Raw genomic sequence first — 16,740 nt, 5'->3', positions numbered from 1 at the left:
TCTATCAGCCACAGACACCTCAAGTACCATCGGGTCTGCTGGGTCATATGGTCCAAGTGGTAGAGCAGCCTGCACAGCAGCCCGGACCTGTTGAAGGGTCTTCTCCTGTTCCAGGCCCCACACAAAGCTAGCAGCTTTCCGAGTCACTTGGTAAATAGGCCTAAGTAACACACCCAAGTGAGGGATGTGTTGTCTCCAGAATCCAAATAGACCCACTAAACTTTGTGCTTCTTTCTTGGTTGTAGGAGGGGCCAGGTGCAATAACTTATCTTTCACCTTAGAAGGAATATCTCTGCATGCCCCACACCACTGGACTCCTAAGAATTTCACTGAGGTAGATGGTCCTTGAATTTTGGTTGGATTTATTTCCCATCCTCTGATACGCATATGTGTTACCAATGAGTCCAAAGTGGTTGCTACTTCCTGCTTACTTGGTCCAATCAGCATAATGTCATCAATATAGTGCACCAATGTGATATTTTGTGGAAGATCCAAATGATCAAGATCCCTTCTAACTAAATTATGACACAGGGCAGGAGAGTTAATATATCCTTGAGGCAAAACTGTGAAGGTATACTGTTGGCCTTGCCAACTGAAAGCAAATTGCTTCTGGTGGTCCTTATGGACAGGTACTGAGAAGAAGGCATTTGCCAGATCAATAGCCGCATACCAAGTGCCAGGAGATGTGTTAATTTGCTCAAGTAACGAAACTACATCTGGTACAGTAGCTGCAATTGGAGTTACTACCTGATTTAGTTTTCGATAATCAACTGTCATTCTCCATGATCCATCTGTTTTCTGCACTGGCCAGATAGGAGAGTTAAACGGAGATGTGGTGGGAACCACCACCCCTGCATCTTTCAAGTCCTTGATAGTGGCAGTAATTTCTGCAATGCCTCCAGGAATACGATACTGTTTTTGACTCACTATTTTCTTTGGCAGAGGCAACTCTAAAGGCTTCCATTTGGCCTTTCCAACCATAATAGCCCTCACTCTACAGTTCAGGGAACCAATATGAGAATTCTGCCAGTTTCTGAGTATATCTATCCCAATTATACATTCTGGAACTGGGGAAATCACCACAGGATGTGTTCGGGGACCTACTGGACCTACTGTGAGTCAGACATCAGTCAAAACTCCATTAATCACCTGCCCTCCATAGGCCCCTACTTTAACTGGAGGGCCACAATGTTTCTTGGGATCTCCTGGGATTAGTGTCAACTCAGAACCAGTATCCAGCAGACCCCGAAAAGTCTGATTATTTCCTTTTCCCCAGTGTACAGTTACCCTTGTAATAGGCCATAGGTCCCTCTGGGGAAGAACTGGAGAAAGGGTAACAGCAAAACCTTTGGGTGTCTTATCAGGATCCTTCCTCAGGAGAACCTGGCCACCCCTTCATTCAAGGGGTTCCGGATCTGCAAACTGGCTCAAGTCTGGAAATTGATTCACTGGCCGATATTGCTGTTTACCACGATCTAATGTAGCCTTTCTTTCATTTGTTTGAGAATTTTTCTGCTTATACAGATCAAACAAATATGCAGTAGGCTTCCTATGTATTTCATTCCTGGAAACACCATGATTGATTAGCCAATACCAAAGGTCCAAGTGAGTCATGCCATTATAAATTTCACCTCTCCTGTGCTGACCATTATGGGGTATGTTATTATAAACATTCTTTTGTCTACGCTGTCCATTATAATAACTAGAATCACCTTGTCTCTGGCGATTCAATGCTGCCACCTGGCCCTTGTTACCTCGGAATCCAACTAAACCCAGTGAATTTAATTCATCTAATTGAGCAGAAGCATCTCCAATGCTAAGATCTGGCACAAGGAAAAGGGAAAGAACAAAACCCTTCAAATGTGCTGGTGCCACTCTCACCAATTTGCGTCTTATAGAGCTGGTGAAGGGCATATCTTCTGGACCTTCCCATTGTGGACAATTAGGCTTTACACAATATATCCACTCTAGCATTGCAATTTCTCTAAGTCTTAAAATCCCTTCATCAACACTAAGCCATGGAATATCAGGCATCTCCAAGTCATTTCCAGTAGGCCATCTTTTGATAAACACCTCAGCCAACCATTCAAACAAACTTTTGACATCTTTTTTAACCATGCGAGCTTCCGTATTAAACCTAGAATCTCTACTCAGAGGGCCCATGTCAATAAACTCAGCCTGCTCTAGTCTTATGTTACTTCCACCCTTATCCCACACCCTTAAAATCCATTCCCACACATATTCACCAGGTTTCTGTTTGAATGAATTAGCAAACTCATTAAGCTCCTTAGTAGTGTAGCGAATTTCCTCATGGACTACACTTTCTACCTCCCCTCTAGGAGCCTGTTTTGCTTTGAGTCTGGTTACAGGTCTAGAAGAAACTATTGGTGGGCCTTGAGAAACATCAGTAGTGAAAGTCATTGCTGGTTTATCAGACTCTGCAAAATTAATTTCCTCATGTGGGGAAGGCATTATTTCAAGGGGTGGGGCTGAGGGTACTACTTCCTCAGGTGGTGCAAACCCTTGAGAATCTGAAGATTCAAAATTCTCAGCTTCAACATGGTCTTCCCACACATCCCCGTCCCAAGTTATAGGATCCCATTCTTTGCGAATTAGTGCCCTTACTTTAACTGTCGACACATTCTGAGGCTGAGACTTAAATTTTCGCTGTAGTTCAGCCAACCTTACAATGAGGGTTTCAGTTTGATTTTCTGCAACTTGAGCTCTATTGCTGCAAGAGAGAAGATTCTCTTCAAGGACACACTTAGCAACTTTTAGATCGTTTACTTGTGTCTGGAGCCTTTCGATTTTATCACACAACTCCTTCCTTTCATTCATCATTTTTCCCCCAGATACTAAGAGCAGCCAGCCAGTAAAATCATTTTCTGATTTTTTTCCCCATCTTGTAGAAAGCTTTGTGCACTGAATCACCTAATTCATTAAGAAAATCAAGGGCATTAGCTTCTTTAAGTTTGAAATATAGTTTCAACCATGGGTCTTCAAAATTCTCTGAGCTCCCACGAGGGAGAGAATCTGGAGAGGTTTCAGTAGTTGAAAGTGCTGGTGGCTCAACAAGCCAATTCCAGTATTTTAAAAGATTCATCCTTGTACTTCTGTTACTCTAGAACCACTCCTGGTACCAACTTCTGTATTAGTCAGGGTTCTCTAAAGTCACAGAACTTATGGATAGTCTCTATATAGTGAAAGAATTTATTGATGACTTACAGTCGGCAGCCCAATTTCCAACAATGGTTCAGTCGCAGCTGTGAATGGAAGTCCAAGGATCTAGCAGTTACTCAGTCTCACACAGCAAGCAGGCAAAGGAGCAAGAGCTAGACTCCCTTCTTCCAATGTCCTTATATTGTCTCCAGCAGAAGGTGTAGCCCAGATTAAAGGTGTGTTCCACCACACCTTTGATCCCAGATGAAAGGTGTAGCCCAGATTAAATCTCCTTAAACTCGGAGATTTAATCTTCTGGAATCCATAGCCACTATGGCTCAAGATCTCCATACCAAGATCCAGATAAGGATCTCCAAGCCTCCAGATAAGGATCACTGGTGAGCCTTCCAATTCTGGATTGTAGTTCATTCTAAATATAGTCAAGATGACAACCAGGAATAGCCACTACAGATGCCGAAAAAGCCTTTGACAAAATACAACACCTCTTCATGTTAAAAGTATTGGAGGAATCAGTAATTCAAGGCCCAAACCTAAACATAATAAAAGCAAGATAGAGCAAAACAACAGTCAATAATAAATAAAATGGAGAGACACTAGAAGCAATACCACTAATATCAGGGACAAAACAAGGATGCCCATATCTATTCAAGTAATAGAAGGTAGTACCCGACATTCTAACTAGAACAGTAAGACAACAAGTTGGCAAAGAGGAGGTCAAGGTATCACTATTTGCAGATAATATAGTATGTATAAGTGACCCAAAAAACTCTACAAGAGAACTTCTATAGCTGATAAACAACTTCAAGAAAGTAGCTGTATATAAAATTAAGTCAAACAAATCAATACCCTCATTTATACCATTGATAAACAGTGAAGGACCAGCAAGCAAACGGATTGACCTAGAAAATATCATCCTGAATGAGGTATCTCAAACCCAAAATGACATTCATGGTATGTACTCACTAATAAGTGAATATTAGCCATAAAACATATAGAATACCTTGGATACAATCCACAGAAGTCAAGGTGAACAAGCAGAATGGCCTAAGTGATGATCCATCACTCCCAATTGAGAAGGAGAAGAAAGAAATCACAGGAGGCAGAGAGAGGTAGGGACCCAGGTGGGAGAGGAGAGGGTGAGGGGAAAGGGGGAACATGGTCAGGTATTTTTCAAGGGGGGGGTTCAAGGGGGAATATTAGAGAAACCTTGGGGGCCAGCATAATGAATGGGAATATGCAACCTTGGAGATGGGTTTGCAGGATCCTCTAGAAATTACCAGAGACCTGAGAGTTGAAAGACTGTTATGACTCAAAGGAATGAACCCTAGATAAAATGTCCAACACTGGGGAGAAGGAAATATTAGCGTCTACCTCTACTAGAAAGAGGGGGGACGCATCAAGTGGATAGATGGGGTTGCCATGCCACAGTCAAAAACTCTAACCTAGAAATGTTCCTGTGCAAAAGAACTGCAGGAACAAAAATGGAGAAGATACTGAAAGAAAGGAGCTCCAGTGACAGCTCCAACTTAGGATCCATCTCACGGGTCAGCTCCAAGACCTAACACTATTACTGATGCTATTTTGTGCTCAAAAAATGGTCTCTGTCATGACGACCGCCCCCCCCAAAAAAAGACGCAATAAGCAACTGAAAGAGTCAGATGCTAATATTTATACTAAACCAATGGACAAAAGCTGCTGACTCCTGTGGTTGAATTAGGGAAAACCTGGAATCTGCGGAGAAGGGAAACCCCAGAGGAAAACCAGCAGTCTCAATTAAGCCAGACCCCTGAGATCTTTCAGACACTGAGCAACCAAATAGGCTGCATACAGTAGCTGGTCCAAGGCCCCTGACATATATACAGCAGAGGGTTGCCTGGTCGGGCCTCAGTGAGAAGATGGGCATAACCCTTAGAGAGACATGCCGTTACTGGGAATGTGGAGGCCTGCTAGGGTTGAGGTTGGAGGTGGAGACAAACTTTTGGAGTCAGGGAAGAGGAATGGGATGAGGAAATGTGAGAGGCAGACCTTGAGAGGGGTAATGACTGGACTGTAAAAAAGTGATGTGTGTGTGTATGCATATATATATATATATATATAGAGAGAGAGAGAGAGAGAGAGAGAGAGAATAAAATATTTAATTCAATAAATAAGATAAGGATTGCAATGCAAAAAAACATTTTATACAAAAAATTAAAGGAAGAACGTTATGGCATAATATCTTTTAAGTACATTAGAAAAACTATAATAGTTTACATAGTGTGAAATACATTTTAAAGATGAAGCAGTGATAAGGACTTTTGTACATAAACAAAAATATCATGTATTTCAAAAATTGATATGTTGTTTGAATTTAAGGTCAATTCATACGAATGTTCTCAAAAAAAACCCAAAATAAACAAAAAAGAAAACAAAACAAAAAACAAACAAAAAAACCCAGAGGTCAAGAGCATAATTGTTCTCAACACACTAAAGCATTAGATCTTTAAAACAAAAACATTACAATTTTCTCACTTTTAAAGCTGAGAGATATTTTCTGTTAGATTTTCTAAATAGTTACAAATCTTTCATGAAAAATTGCTAGAAACTGACATCTAATGTAGTCTTGAATAGCTCAACCCTTACTCCAAATAATGTCATTTTCATCTATTCATTCTTTGTTTTGGGCCTAACACATTAGTTTGGGGATAAGATTGTAGTTGGGAGTATGGTGACATAGTGTGGTATATTTTTAAGACTTTTTTCTTTATTTTATAAATGAAATTTAACTGGGTCTTGACATATAGATTAATTTTTGTGTTTTTCTGTTTTCGAGGTAATAACCCTCATTTCATAATAAGTTTTCTTCAAAAAAAGAATGTAAGGACCTAGAGAACATCTTGAAAATATCTCACTCTTTGGCTTATACATTGATCCCATTCTATCTTCTCCTGTCCTCCAACTCTCTTTATTAATTACATAGGTTTTATGATGTTTCTGGAGCAGTAAGATGCAGATTTCAGTGTTAGTATGTCATCACACCATACTGACCTATGAGATAGCAATCTCCAAAGGTCTGACACACTTTTTGTAGGGCTATTTGAATTTGCCTAGAAATGCCTCTTTCACTATGAACACTGGCTTTGCTGCTGCTGCTTCTGCTGCTTCTGTGTCTCCTCCTCCTCCTATTTTCCTTCTCCTCCTTCTCCTTCTCCTTCCTTCTCTTTTTTATCTCCTCTTTTTCCTCCTCCTCTTATTATTTAATTCCTTTCTTTCTTTCCTCACTTAAAATCCACATGGACAGGTGCAACAAATCCAACTAGAGTACCTACATTCTCACTTCTCTTGTCCCAGTATATTGTTTCCATTTTTGTTTGTTGTTTCTTTTAAAAAAATCATATTTTCAATATCATATAAAATGTAATTTTTAAATTTTTATTTTATTTATTATTTGGGGATGGGCACAGTCCATGGCATGCATGTATAGAATAGAAGATAACTTTGGGAATTCAGTTCTTTCCTTACATTCAGAAATGTTTTTTGATTATTGAACTCAGGTAATCAGACTTGCTATGGAAGCTTCTTTATCTGAGTCATCTTACAAGCAACTAAGATAATATAATTTTGATAATAACCATATGAATATTCTTTATTGTTTTCAAACTGTCACAGCACATATTTCAAAATCTTAGTAGAGTTTTCTACTACTCTTATTCCAGATTTACTTTAAAAAATACATGATGAATTTTTTGTGTCCATGTCATAATTGAATGTATATATTCTGACAAGAAATGTATCTGTAAATGTACAGTGTATATTGGATTTCAAAGAAAAAAAAGTATGTAGTTACATTAAGTCTTTCACCTTTATGTGTTGAGGTAGTGTTTAAATAGAATGAGCTTAATAATTGTATTATTAAAAGAATTATCATCTTACCATTGCATTTGTCTATAGTTTCTATATTGTTTCTATCTGTCACATGCTTTATGTATCTAGTTATAATCCATACACAGAACTCTTCTGACTACCCATTTGCTAAGTCTTGAAATTTGTAAGGCAAATACTTACCTTAGCTTCCACTGCTAAAATCACTTTATCCTGGGTCTTATTTTATTAGCACATTCAAGAAATGTTAGTCTGTTCTTAAAAAGTTTTCATAAATTTGATAATGATCATCAATAATATATAATGTATTTGGCATTAACGAAATTAAGGCCTTGATACCAATGAACCTTCTAATCAAGAAGAATATCAGTTTCTTCATAGTTTGATAGCTTCTTACATTTCTTTCAAAGTATTTTTTTTTCAGTACAGAAATGTTTTTTTTTTTTTATTTCTTTTGTCACATTTATTCTCAAATATTTATTTTGGAACTACTGTAAATTGAGTTATTTTTGCTATTTTCACTTTCTAATTGCCTGATGCTAAATTATTTTGCTTTATCTTATCTAAATACTTGCTGGATCCGCTTCTTATTTCTAAAGTCATTTTGCAGATTCTCCGGAATTTGTCATGTAAATAATTTTATCTTCTGGATATAAAAACAAATTCCTTTCCCCTTAACACATATGCCTTATATTTCTCTTATTGGCTTACTGCATTAGCTACAACCTCTGAAACAAGTGTGAAAAGCAGGGAAAGTCAGAATTCTTTCTTTAAGCACCATTTTAGAAACACATAGCATTTTGGCATTAAGTATAGCTTTATCAGTTTCCCACATTTTTTTCTCCCATTGAATACATTGTCTAAGTATCTGAATATGTTAGTTTTTATAATTGATATTAAATGAATTTAAATTTTCTTATATTTTATGCATGATTTAATATATATATGTTAAATATATCATAATGAGTTTTATACAATGTTTAGTTATATAACCTAGGTTACCCTCAAATTGACAACTTATCCCAAACTAACTTCCAATCAAACTCTACAATTCAATGTGACCACAAGCACATAATCTTAATAAGTCAGTGTCAGGACTACAAGTATTAGCCACTATATATATATTTTTTTTTTCAAATTAAACCAACAATACAGTTATAGCATAAAACTAACTTACTCATAGTATATTGTCCTTGGATATTCTCTTGGATTGTTTACACATATTTCCCCCATTACATTAGCAACTTTTTAAAAGGGAAACTAGATTGCAATGCTCACATTTTAAAGTCATTAAAATGTAGATTGTGAATTAGAGGTCCAAGTGTACTCAAAATGAGTTCAGATATGACTAGTGTATTTTAGGAAATACTTTCAGCAATGTTGGTGATAATATTTTAATGTTTATAAAGTAAGGTCATCTCTCTTTATAATTTGAACATCCTCTCAAAGTAGTTCAACAGACAAACATTGCTATTTAGATTTCTGATTATTATTTTGACCGTATATATCATTTTTAGGTTGCAGGAAATTTGTCTGTACTCTATCAATCATTTCTGCAATTACTTTTTATAGCAATCTATTACTCTATACTGTATTTGAATATATTCTAATGATTAACCTTTAATTACTTCGCATCTGGCATATCACTTGCACTTGGAAAACCTAGCATGTTATCAGGAACTGATGTGTGAAGCTGGTGTTATATTCCCTTAATCTGCTTTTAATTCCATTGGATGGAGCACAATGTTCCCTATAATGAGCTAGAGAATGTACCCAAGGAGCTGAAGGGGTTTACAGCCCCATAGGAGGAACAACAAAATAAACTAACCAGTACCCCCAGAGCTCCTTGGGACTAAACCACCAACCAAAGAAAACACATGGTGGGATCCACGGCTCTAGCTGAATATGTAGCAGAGGATGACCTAGTTCGTCATCAATAGGAGGAGAGGATCTTGGTCCTGTGAAGGTTATATGCCCCAGTATAGGGGACTACAAGGGCCAGGAAGCAAGATTGGGTGGGTTGGTGAGCAGGAGGAGTGGGAAGGGATGGGGGATTTTTGGAGGGGAAACTAGGAAAGAGGATAACATTTGAAATGTCAATAAAAATATGTAATTTTAAAAAACAGAATATCTTTATTCAATAGTTTTTGTTACTATGGCATAGAGTTGAGGATTTGCTATTAATCTTTATAATCATTTAATGATGTTTCATCATCATCATTGTTTTGTTTGTTTGTTTGTTTGTTTTTTACTCTCTCTTATTTAACTTGGAGATCTACCTAGAGACACATGATGATTCTATTCAATGCAATTTGCATTATAGATTATTCTTTATCTCTTCACCAAATTTGAAATGATTTGGCCATAAGCTTCACTCCTTTGTCTCCCCTTTGATTCATAATGCTCATTTCTCTTTCTGTTCAATCATAGACCCCTGAAGCTCTTTGCTTGCTTCATCATTTATTTACTATACTAGATAGTCCATTTTTACAACATAAATTTTGGTACCTATTTCTTCCTTCATAGAGATAATTAGTATATCTAATAATACTTTAAATTTTCTCTTACTGCACGTTTCAGTTGTAAACCCTAATTTCATTATTATTATGAAAGCCATTCTTTAATAGAATATCTATTCTTCAAATGACTTTCACTGTGTTATTTTGTCTGTTTGATAAGTAGTTAGAAATTATTTGTCCATGCTTGCTAATTCCAGTATTGATATTAGTTTAAGATAGGTGTCTGTTGATTGTCTTTTCCTTTGAAAATTGGTTTTACATATTCATTTTTCTGTGCTCTTTGTCAAGAAACTTTGGATTGTTTCCTAGGCTGTGTGAATGTTAGTTTGTTTAAACTCTGTATCCTGTAATATTCATCTTGACAGCATGATTTGTATTTGCTTCTTCAAGCAGGTAATGAAAACACTTTTCAACTTTCATTCAGCAGGTCCTCTTCCAACCTCATTTCAGTCCTCAAGAACTTCTGTGTATGTATTTTTACTGTTTCATGTCCACATAGCTCAGGAAAGAGCTGAAAATGTGCACTACTTATATACAGTTGATTCAATATGCTTCTGTATGTTGGGCTTTTTGTCTGTGCTCTTTGGTCATGGATTTTAAGGTATGCAGGGATTCCAAATAAATTCTACCAAAAAAACAAAAACAAAAAACATATTTTCTTTTTAATTGGAATGGAAGCCTTCTGCATCATTGCTTCAAAGCACAGCTCCATGACTAAAACATTCCCTTAGGATAGTCATGTGAAAAGAGATCAATTGCACAAATAAATAAATGAAAGCAAGTAATTTACACATGTGACTTCCTATTCAGATTTTCACTCCCATCCATACTTGCTTGTTGTCTTTTTCTATATTTTTCAAAATCTTTACTGCTTGCATTTTGTAATTTATCTAGAGATTTAACAGTAAACAGAAATAGATATATAATTCCATGTATTCATTTCAATATGACTATACTGGAAGTTCTATACACATTTTCATACATTCAGAACTATAAGATATACTTTTGTAAATAAAATCTACTTATCTTCTTTCTTTCCATTCATAACATCTAAATTCAGAGGACAATAATAATTTTCTATCAAATATTTATATTCCATCAATGGTTGTCATTTCTGTCTATCTTCATTTGGATCCTTCATCTTCCTTGACTGATTCAGAGTTTTGATTAAACCAGTTACCAAAATACATCCAACTTGTCTATGTATTGCAAGGTGTATGGTTAAAGAATATTCTGTGCGTAGCAAGTTCCAAAAAATAATTTGAAATAAACCATGTACCTTACCAAGGCTTGGAAAATTACTGCTCTCCTAAAGTTACAGTAGTTAATTTCTCTGGATCCAAGTTTCTGTTGAAATGTCCAATAGTCCCAATTTCCTACGTCATTTTCTTTCCTTCACCTAAGTTACTAAGAAAAAAAGAAATAAAGAAAAGAAAAATGCCTATCAAATTAGAGCCCTATAGAAGGTGTTCTTTTGCATCCCAAATCTGCTTCTTGAAGTTTCTAGGTTACAAAGAAAGCAAATAGGTTATTTCACTAACACTAGGGGAATATATGTGTGTGTGTGTGTGTGTGTGTGTGTGTGTGTGTGTGTGTGTGTGTGTATATATATATATATATATATATATATATATATTTGACTTTTTTTTTCATTTCAAGGACTTTGCAACTTTGAAATTCTATTATTCCCTGTATTTATTTTATCTTTTATACTATTCCTGTGTATTGATGAATGCTGACCTTTTGAGCTTGACACCGGCCCAACTTGCTTGAACTTTAAGCAGCTGTGACTAATCACAGAAAACCTTCAGGGATTGAGTCCATTCACAGTCCATAGAGGCTTAGCATTTACAAGTTTTATTACCCATGGGATCTTTGGATATGCACTTATGATACTCTGTCTCTGATGATATAAATGTAGTATGTTACTACTGAGAAAAAGAGACATTATTCAGAGCTATATTTGCATATCAGTTTGAAAGAAACTTTTGTTGGTCTGTTTTTGGTGGAATGTCTGTAGTAAATAAACCATTTTTTTCTTCCCACTAAAACTTTGCTCAGCACAGTATTCATTGAAATTTTCTAGTGTAGACAAAAGGTACATAGAAGGCAATTGGTATTAATTGTTATACAAAAGTGTGTGCTTACATTAGCTCCATCCCTTTGCAATGATAAAATACCATGACCAAAGACAGCTTATAGAGAACAAAGTTTATTTTTGTTTACATACCCTGAGAAATAAAAATCTATCTTGTCAGGGAAGCATAGCAACAAGCAGCAGGCAGGTGGCAGAAGGAAAAAGCTGAGGGCAAATGTTTTCAAATACAACCAAGAAGCTGAGATACCAAATGTACAATAAATGTACTAAATAAAGAAAGAAAATTAAAAGCAGTAAGGGGAAAAGGTCAAGTAACATATAAAGGCAGGCCTATTAAAATTACTCCGGACTTCTCACTGGAGACTATGAAAGCCAGGAGATTTTGGACGGATGTTATATAGATACTAAGAGAACACTAATGCCAGTTTAGGCTACTATACCCAGGAAAACACTCAATTGCTATAGATGGAGAAACCAAAGTATTCCATGACAAAACAAAATTCACACACTATCTTACCCTGAATCCAGCCCTTCAAAGGATAATAATGGAAAAATCCCCCCAAAAAGATGGAAACTACACCTTAGAAAAAGCAAGAAAGTAATCCTTCAACAAACCTAAAAGAATACAGCCACAAAATAGAAACCCAACTTTAACAACAAAAACAACAGGAAGCAACAATTACTTTCTTTTACTTTCTCTTAACATAAATGGACTCAATTCCCCAGTAAAAGGACATGGACTAATAGACTGGCTACAGAAACAGGACCCAATATTTTGTTGCTTGCAGGAAACCCTCCTCAGGGACAAAGACAGACACTACCTTAGAGTAAAAGGCTGGAAAACAATTTTCCAAGCAAATTGTCCGAATAAACAAGCTGGAGTAGTCATTCTAATATCGAAAAAAATTGACTTCCAACCCAAAGTTATCAAAAACACAAGAAGGGTCACGTCATATCCATCAAAGGTAAAATCTACCAAGATGAACACTCAATTCTGAATATCTATGATTCAAATGCAAGGGAATACACATTCATTAAAGAAACTATAGTAAAGCTCAAAGCATGCATTGCACCTCAAACAATAATAGTGGGAGATTCAGCACTGCACTCTCACCAATGGACAGATCCTGGAAACAGAAACTAAACAGAAACACATTGAAACTAACAGAAGTTATGAAAGAAATGGATTTAACAGATATCTACAGAACATTTTATCCTAAAACAAAAGGATATACCTTCTTCTGAGCACCTCATAATATCTTAGCCAAAACTGATCATATAATTGGTCACAAAACAGGCCTCAACAGATACAAAAATGTTGAAATTTACATATGCATCCTATCAGGTCACAATGGATTAAAGCTGATATTCAATAACAACATAAATAATAGAAAACCAACTTTCATGAGCAAGCTGAACAACAATCTACTCAAAGATAACTTTGTCAAGGAAGAAATAAAGAAATTAAATACTTATTAGAGCTTAATGAAAATAAAGCCACAACATACCCAAACACAATGAAAGCAGTCCTAAGAGAAAAACTCATAGCTCTGAGTGCCTCCAAAAAGAAACTAGATAGAGTATGCAACAGGAGCTTGACAAGTACATCTAAAACCAATAGAATAAAAAGAAGCAAATTCATCCAAGAGGAGTAAACTGAAGAAAATTACCAAACTCAGGACTAAAATCAACCAAGTGGAAAAAAAAAGTACAATACAAAGAATCAATCAAACATGGAGCTGGTTCTTTGAGAAAATCAACAAGATAGATAAACCATTACCCAGACTAAGTAGAGGGCATGGGGAAAGCATCCTAATGAACAAAATCAGAAATGAAAAAGGAGACATAACATCAGAACCTGAGGAAATCCAAAACACCATCAGATCCTTCTACAAAAGGCTATACTCAACAAAACTGTAAAACCTGGATGAAAGGGACAATTTTCTAAACAGATATGAGGTACCAAAGTTAAATCAGGATCAGATTAAAGATCTAAACAGTCACATATCCACTAAAGAAATAGAAGCAGTCATTAATAGTCTCCCAACCAAAAAAAAAAAAAAAAAAAGGCAAGGACAAGATGCATTTAGTGCAGAGTTCTCTGAGACCATCAAAGAAGACTTAATTAAACTTCCTCAAACTAGTCCACAAAATAGAAAAAGAAGGCACTCTACACAATTCATTCTCTGAAGACACAATTTACTCTGATACCTAAACCATACAACGATCCAACAAAGAAAGAGAATGTGAGACAAATTTTCCTTATGAATATCAAGGCAAATATACTCAATAAAATTCTTGCAAACTGAATCCAAAAACACATCAAATGATCATCCATCATGATCAAGTAGGCTTCATCCCAGAGATGGAGGAATGGTTTATTATAAGGAAATCCATCAACATAATCCACTATATAAACAAACTCAAAGACAAAACCACATGATCATCTTCTTAGATGCTGAGAAAGCATTTGACAAAATCCAACACACATTCACATTCACGATAAAAGTCTTGAAAATACAGGACTTCAAGGTCCATACCTAAACATAATAAAAGACATATACAGACAACCAGTATTCAACATCAAAATAAAGGAAGAGAAACTTGAAGCAATCCCACTAAAATCAGGGACTAGACAAGGCTACCCACTTTCTTATTACTTATTAAATTTAAAACTTGAAGTCCTAGCCAGAGCAATTAGACAACAAAAGGAGACCAAGGGGATACAAATAGGAACAGAAGAAGACAAAATATCACTATTTGTAGATGGTGTGATATTATTTTAAAGTGACCCTAAAAATTCCTCCAGAGAACTCCTAAACCTGATAAACAGCTTCAGTACAGTAGCTGGATATGAAATTAAATCAAACAAATCAGTGACTTTTCTCTACACAAAGGATAAACAGGCTGAGAAAGAAATTAGGAAAACAACACCCTTCATAATAGTCACAAATAATATAAAATAACTTGATGTGACTCTAACTAAAGAAGTGAAAGATCTGTAAGTTAAGAATTTCAAGTCTCTAAAGAAAGAAATCAAAGAAAATGTCAGAAGATGGAAAGATATCCCATGCTCATGGATTGGCAGGATTAATATAATAAAAGTGGCTATCTTGTTGAAAGCAATTTACCTATTCAATGCAATCCGCATCAAAATTCTAACTCAATTTTTCACAGACTTAGAAAGGGCAATTTGCAAATTCATCTCGAATAACAAAAAACCTGTGATAGCAAAAACTTTTCTCTTCAATAAATGAATCTCTTATAGAATTGCCATGCAAGATCTCAACCTGTACTACAGAGCAATTATGATAAAAACTGTATGGTACTGGAACAATGACGGAGAGGTAGATCAATGGAATAGAATTGAAGACCCAGAAATGAACCCAAACACCTATGGTTACTTGATCTTTGACAAGGGAGCTTAAACGATCCATGGAAAAAAGACAGCCTTTTTAACAAATGGTGCTGTCTAAACTAGCAGTTATCATGTAGAAGAATGCAAATTGATCCATTCTTATCTCTTTGTACAAAGCTCAAATCTAAGTGGATCAAGGAACTCCACATAAAACCAGAGACACTGAGATTTATATAGGAGAAAGTGAGGGAAAGCCTCAAAGATATGGGCACAGGGGGAAAATTCCTGAACAGAATAGCAATGGCTTGTGCTGTAAGAACAAGAGTTGACAAGTGAGACCTCAAAATAGCAACTCTTCTGTAAGGCAAAAGATCCTGTCAATAAGACAAAAAGGCCAATAAAAGATTAGGAAAGGATTTTTACCAATTCTAAATCAGATAGGGGAATAATATCCAATATATACAAAGAACGCAAGAAGATGGACTCCAAAAATTCAAATAACCCAATTTTAAAAATTGGGTACAGAGCTAAACAAAGAATTCTCAACTGAGGCATACCAAATGGCTGAGAATCACCTGAAAAAATGATCAACATCCTTAATCATCAGTGAAATGCAAATCAAAACAACCCTGAGATTCCATCTCATACCAGTCAGAATGGCTAAGATCAAAAATTCAGGTGACAGCAGATGCTTTTGAAGAGGTGGAGAAAGAGGAACAGTCCTCCATTGCTGGTTGGATTGTAAGCTGGTACAAAGACTATGGAAATCAACCTGGAGATTCCTCAGATAATTGGACATGGTACTAACGTAAGATGCAGTAATCTCTTTTCTGGGTATATACCCAGAACATGTTCCAACTAGTAATAAGGACACATGCTACACTATGTTCATAGCAGTCTTATTTATAATAGTCAGAAGCTGAAAATCAGCCAGATGTCCCTCTACAGAAGAATGGACACAGAAAATGTGGCACATTTACAGAATGGTATACTACTCAGCTATTAAAATCAATGAATTTATGAAATTCCTAGGCAAATGGATGTATCTGGAGGATATAATTCTGAGTGACATAACCCAATCACAAAAGAACTCACATGATATCCACTCACTAATAAGTGGATATTATCCCAGAAACTTAAAATACCCAAGATACAATTTGCAAAACACATGAAACTCAAGAAGGAAGACCAAAGTGTGGATACTTCGTTCCTTCTTAGAATGGGGAACAAAATACCGATGGAAGGAGTTACAAAGGCAAATTTCAGAGCTGAGATGGAAGGAAGGACCATCCAGAGATTGCCCCACCCAGGGATCAATCCCATGATCCCATAAACAACCATCAAATCCAGACATTATTGCATATGCTAACAAGATTTTGCTGACAGGACCCTCATATAGCTCTCTCTTGTGAGTCTATGCCAGTGCCTGTCAAATACAGAAGTGGATGCTCTACAGTTATCTATTGTGTAGAACACAGGGCACCCAATGAAGGAGCTAGAGAAAGTATCCAAGGAACTAAAGGAGTCTGCAACACTATAGGAGGAACAACAATATGAAATAACCAGTACCCCCTAGAGTTTATATCTCTAGCTGCCTATGTAGTAGTGGATGGACTAGTAGGCCGTCATGGGGATGTGAGGCCTTTGGTCTTGCCAAGATTCTGTACCCCAGTGCAAGGGAATGCTAGGGCCAGGAAGCAGGAGTGGGTGGGTTGGAGAGAAAG

Source organism: Mus caroli, unplaced genomic scaffold (assembly GCF_978045245.1).
Source record: "Mus caroli unplaced genomic scaffold, Mus_caroli_1 scaffold_5, whole genome shotgun sequence".
Lineage (NCBI taxonomy): Eukaryota > Metazoa > Chordata > Mammalia > Rodentia > Muridae > Mus > Mus caroli.
Note: the sequence above shows the minus strand (reverse complement) of the source record.